General features: G+C 36.7%; 1 protein-coding gene across 21 annotated transcripts in view; it reads right to left on the bottom strand.

Moving 5' to 3' along the window:
* Syp (synaptotagmin binding cytoplasmic RNA interacting protein) overlaps positions 1-6,635 on the bottom strand; it is a 529,002-nt gene that overhangs the window by 441,239 nt on the left and 81,128 nt on the right. The gene's annotated exons all lie outside the window — the stretch shown is intronic.

The following is a 6,635-nucleotide window of genomic DNA, read 5'->3' as shown; positions in this document are numbered from 1 at the left end:
CGAAAGTTGCCTTTTATATTTCAGGATTAGAGAATCAAAGCCAGTATTAATAATCGAAAATCGTTTTATTGTTTTTCGAAATATATTTATACACATTTGCATGCATTTAAACTGAAGCTGTCATTCGGGATCAGTTTATATAAATCGTCGCAGTCGACACTGGTCTAAGGGTCGTTTATACTGAATGAAGACACCAATTTATTAATAAAACAAGTAAGGAAAGCCTAAAAGCGGGCGAGACCGACTATATTATACGCTGCACCACTTTGTAGATCTAAATTTTCGATACCATATCACATCCGTCAAATGTGTTGGCTGCCATACATATATAATGGTTTGCCCCAACTACATCCATTTAAATATCACTCGATCTGGACATAATTTGATAGACATCTACAAAATGTATAGACTCAAAATTTAAGTCGGCTAATGCACTAGGGTGGAACACAATGTTAGTAAACAAATATCGGAAACATTAAATCTGAAGCAATTTTAAGGAAACTTCGCAAAAGTTTATTTATGATTTATCGCTCGATATATATGTATTAGAAGTTTAGGAAAATTAGAGTCATTTTTACAACTTTTCGACTAAGCAGTGGCGATTTTACAAGGAAAATGTTGGTATTTTGACCATTTTTGTCGAAATCAGAAAAACATATATATGGGAGCTATATCTAAATCTGAACCGATTTCAACCAAATTTGGCACGCATAGCTACAATGGTAATTCTACTCCCTGTGCAAAATTTCAACTAAATCGGAGTAAAAAATTGACATCTGTGGTCATATGACTGTAAATCGGTCGAAAGCTATATATGGGAGCTATAGCTAAATCTGAACCGATTTCAACCAAATTTGGTACAGACTGTTGGAATGTTAATTCTGCTTCCTGTGCAAAATTTCAAGTAAATTGGAGTAAAAGATTGGCCACTGTGGTCATATGACTGTAAATCGGTCGAAAGCTATATATGGGAACTATATCTAAATCAGAATCGATTTCAATAAAATTTGGCACACTTGACTACACTACTAATTGTACTACTAGTGCAAAATTTCAACCAAATTGGGTTAAAACTCTGGCTTCTGGGACCATATTACTCCATATCGGGCGAAAGATATTGTATGTGTGCGGGAGTAAGATCAACCTGTTAGAAGTGGAATCTCGTGAGCCGAAATAAAGTCAAATCTATTTGGAGTAATAGTTGACTTTGTACTCCAGATGGTAGGAAACGATCCAATATTAGTACAGTGGAACGAAAGAAAACACAAAAGGTTTGATTTTAGATGGGTTGTACAAAATTGGATTTATTTCTTTTCATTGGACTTCTTACCAGTATGGATGTTGATTTCAAACAGAGAGGATGATTTTATGATTTTTTACGGAAGTTGTTCTTCGACATTGCTTGACAGTATCGTTAAGTTTGGTTGTCATTTTGTATTGTTATCGTTTTATTTTTAGCTGTATCTTTTAAGTAAATAGGGATTTTAGAAATCCCAATAGGGATTTCAATGTTAGGGTGTTAAGGAAAAATGGGGAAAAGATTGGAGTTTATTTGGCATAAACAGATATATATCGGAGCTATATCTAAATCTGAACCGATTTCAATAAACTTAACCAGGGCTGTGGAGACGATTTAATTTTGCTCGACTCCGACTCCAGCATTTCTTATTAGCCTCGACTCCGAAGTCGACTCCAAGTGGTGTACCTTAAAAATTCAGAAGGTTATGTTCTACTGTTATATTGCCTTAAAATTGTACCTTTATCAAGAGTATATATAGGGTCAAAAATCGATATTTTAATATGTTAAATATGGACAATGCAATTGACCAATTTATTCCATATTTTAGTCAAACCTAATTTTTACATCACCGTGAAATTTCACCCGTATAAATACACTTTGAATGGCCTAAAATCCAGGACTTCGTTTTTCGATTGAAAACACTAATGGAATTTAATTTGTCGAAATATTTCTTTAGTTAGAAAGATATGAAGCGTTTTTCAAATTTTGTTTCGTCGGAGGCAGAGTCGAGCAAAATTTCTACGTCTCCGGCCCCGACTCCACAGCCCTGCATTTAACTATATATGGGAGCCCGGTCTAACAAAGAAAAACACATTTTTTTTATCAAAATTCGTTTTTATTATTCAACATAGTTCTTTTCAAGAAAGAGGCCATTACTTTGCCAGCGGACTTTTGAGTATTTCCACGCTTCGGAGACGGTTCACCGGTCGCTCTCCATTCAGCCGACTGTTGATTGGACTCAGGAGTGTAGTGATGGAGCCATGTTTCATCCATTGTCACATATCGACGGAAAAACTCGGGTGTATTACGAGTTAACAGCTGCAAACACCGCTCAGAATCATCAACACGTTGTTTTTGGTCAAATGTGAGCTCGCGCGGCAACCATTTTGCACAGAGCTTCCGCATATCCAAATATTGATGAATGATATGACCAACACGTTCCTTTGATATCTTTAAGGCCTCTCCTATCTCGATCAACTTCATTTTACGGTCATTCAAAATCATTTTGTGCATTTTTTTTTTTGATGTTTTCGTCAGTAACCACCTCTTTCGGCCCTCCACTGCGTTCACGGTCCTCCGTGCTTATTTCACCACGCTTGAATTTTGCATACCAATCAATTATTGTTGATTTCCCTGGGGCAGAGTCCGGAAACTCATTATCAAACCAAGTTTTTGCTTCCACCGTATTTTTTCCCTTCAGAAAACAGTATTTTATCAAAACACGAAATTCCTTTTTATACCCTCCACCATAGGATGGGGGTATATTAACTTTGTCATTCCGTTTGTAACACATCGAAATATTGCTCTAAGACCCCATAAAGTATATATATTCTGGGCCGTGGTGAAATTCTGAGTCGATCTGAGCATGTCCGTCCGTCCGTCCGTCTGTTGAAATCACGCTAACTTCCGAACGAAACAAGCTATCGACTTGAAACTTGGCACAAGTAGTTGTTATTGATGTAGGTCGGACGGTATTGCAAATGGGCCATATCGGTCCACTTTTACGTATAGCCCCCATATAAACGGACCCCCAAATTTGGCTTGCGATTGCTCTACGAGAAGCAAATTTCATCCGATCCGGCTGAAATTTGGTACACGGTGTTAGTATATGGTCTCTAACAACCATGGAAAAATTGGTCCATATCGGTCCACTTTTACGAATAGCCCCCAATAAACGGACCCCCAAATTTGGCTTGCGGAGCCTCTAAGAGAACCAAATTTCACCCGATCCGGCTGAAATTTGGTACAAGGTGTTAGTATATGGTCTCTAAAAACCATGCAAAAATTGGTCCATATCGGTCCATAATTACAAATAAGGCCCCTTATAAACCGATCCCCCGATTTGGCTTGCGGAGCCTCTTAGAGGAGCAAAAGTCATCCGATCCGATTGAAATTTGGTACATGGTGTTAGTATATGGTCTCTAACAACCATGCAAAAATTGGTCCATATCGATCCATAATTACATATAGCCCCCATATAAACCGATCCCCCGATTTGGCTTGCGGAGCCACTAAGAGAACCAAATTTCATCCGATCCGGCTGAAATTTGGTACATGGTGTTGGTATATGTTCTCTAATGACCATGCTAAAATTGGTCCACATCGGCCCATAATTATATATAGCCCCCATATAAACCGATCCCCAGATTTGACTCTAAGAGGCTCCGGAGCTCTTAGAGGCTCAAAATTTTATTTCTATACAAAATTTTGTCAAACTTAATTATATACGTATTTAATCGGCCTTTTTAGTTTAATATATACTACGTATGGACTACCTTGCAATTTAGAAGATAGTGTTTGGAGATACCTTGCCATCGGCAAGTGTTACTGCAACCCAAGTAATTCGATTGTGGATGACAGTCTTCAGTAGAAGTTTTTATGCAATCCATGGTGAAGGGTACATAGGCTTCGGCCTGGCCGAACTTACGGTCGTATATGCTTGTTTTCCATTTTTTTTCACAATAACAAAAGTTGCTTTACAAAAGACGCTCTATCTCACAAACTAATTGACTTACAGACGTCAAATTTTGACACGAATCATTTGAAGGTTGGTACTATATAAAAAATAATACTAGCGACGCCATCTATGTGTCAGACCGGGGACATATCAGCCAACCTGTTACAATTTCATCTTTTAAAATTAATAGATTCTAAAAAGAAACGGAAATGCCTGTTTTTCGGCTGTTTTCGAAAACCGAACGACATAGTACCAACCTTAATAGGGATGTTTTCTTTTAGCACTGGATGCAACATTTGTATGGGCTATCCAGAAGATCGTTGCACTGGTGATCTATCCAGAACATCATTGTATTTTGATAAAGTGAGCGTCTTCGATTCACAATAGCAATTTATTGTGACTAATTTATCGAGAAACAAGAAATTCAAAGTGGTACAGTGTCATAAATAATCGCAGCAGTAAATATTTATTACTAATTCGAGCATTTCATACATTAAAAATGCAAGATTTCACTTCTTTTCTGTGATTGTTTTTAAACAGCTGATGACAGTGTTGCATATTTTTGGAGATGTCCTGGATAAGTGTGTAACTCTGTTTTCTTTTAGTTCTTCACGGCTTAGAGTATCCAGTGTTAAAAGAAAACAGCCCTACTATATAAAATTTGCTTAACAACATACAATGCCCACTATAAACGCATTGTCGACTACTGTATGTTAGTTGAGTATGGTAACTCTGCATCTTGGCCTCTCTGAGAAAACTGAAGCATGAGTGTGTGTGTGTGTGCGTATGTGCGCGCGCATTTATCGACAGCAATAGGACTGGTATGTACAGTAGTAACAGATCAACCCTCAAATCGTACAGTAGCATATCGCGAACAAAGAGAAACGAGTACAGGATGATCGGTAGTAATCACATCATAAAAAATGACTCAAAATATATTCTTGATCAAATTGCCAGTGGTTTCTATGCGACAAGAAAAAGACCCAATGGACGAAGTATTGTTTGGGAAGTTTTTCACGAAGTGGTAAAAGAAGATCAAACAATCTATGAAGGATATGCATATTGTTCACTATGTCATACACTGATACGATTTTTCAATGATCAAACATCGAATCTTAATCGTCATACATGTGCAAGAGAGTACAAGAAGAGTGTTGAGCAAAAACTCAAATTGGCCAATGTGTCAACTTATGTGGAAAATATTCCAAATAATAGTAATTGCCAAGAGTCCACCAGGACATTTGAAGGGCATCGACAAAAAATTGCTATATCTACGAAAATACAAAATCCATCATCATATTCATCTTCAGACGAAGAGTTCTTGAAACAAGAACCGGAAAGCGATTTGGGCGAGGAATTTCTAACAGACGATGAAGCCGAATCGAAAAATGCCGCCTTCATTGCGGAAAAAATAGCCAAGGGTTCTTATACGCTATCGGAAAAACGAAAAGGAAGAAGCGATATATGGACAATTATGGCCGAAATTTTAAAAGAAGATAACACCATAGTAGAAGATTTCATTTGTTGTCGCGTGTGTAAGCAAATATTAGATTCTAATACGGGCAGAATTCGTCTTTATCGCCATAAATGTTATGTGATCCACAAATGGGGTGATGAGAATGATCAAGATATTGATCCGGATGAAGCAGCTCTCTTGCAGGAGAAAATTACCAAAGGAATTTATAAAATTTCCAAACGTCTTAAAGTTACAAGTAATCTTTGGCACATCATCTATGAAATTCGTCATGCGAATAATGATTCCAAAGTGAAAGGACGGGTGTATTGCATAAGATGCCGCAGTATTTTAAAATTAAGTACAAAATATTATACGAATCTATATAGGCATAAGTGTTATCGGGAATATAAACGATCACTGGAAGGTGGTGGATCGCATTCCCCAAATTTGAGAAGAGAACGAGAAGAAGAGACCGTCGTAGATCTTTCGACATCCGATGAAGATAATACAATGGAGAAAGTGAAACCTTCAGATGATAATAGAAAGGAAGCTTTTGATTTGTGTACAAAATGGATGACTAAGGAAGATTGTGGACCCATTTCTAGTCTCAATACCAAGGAATTTGTTAAACTTATGAATTTTTTCTTAAAAATGGGCTCTACTAATGATCAGCGATCTAATCTTGTTTCTGATCCCAGAACATTTCTCCCCAAGTTTGAAAATTTGGCTGAAGACATTAAATTCGAATTAACTCAATATATAGCAGAGAGAGTAAAATATCAAGAAATGTGCGCTACCATGGATATGTGGAAGGAGACGACTATAAATCGAACGTTTTTCACAATCAATCTGCATTATCAGAAAAACTCAAAACTTTGCAAACTATTTTTAGGTATTATATCTTTCGAATCACAAACATTTTCTAGAGAAGATCTTTCTGAAGAACTTTTACTTATATTCAATGAATTTGGTATATATGACTATGATATAAGTGCCATCAAATTTGTATCTTCCTCCGAGGAATTATCTTCATTACTAAGTAAAACCTTCAAGAATGCAAAACAATTTAGAAGCAATTGTCATTTATTATCAGATGTGTTGGATAAAGCTTTCGTAGATACTAAAGAATTGGATATTATAATTCAATCATGCCGAAACCTAAAAGAATTTCTCAATACCCTAAAACTACAAGAAGGATTATC

This window comes from Haematobia irritans, chromosome 1, assembly GCF_050003625.1.
Source record: "Haematobia irritans isolate KBUSLIRL chromosome 1, ASM5000362v1, whole genome shotgun sequence".
NCBI lineage: Eukaryota > Metazoa > Arthropoda > Insecta > Diptera > Muscidae > Haematobia > Haematobia irritans.
The sequence above is the reverse complement of the archived record's forward strand: the minus strand, read 5'-3'. Positions and strand labels throughout refer to the sequence as shown.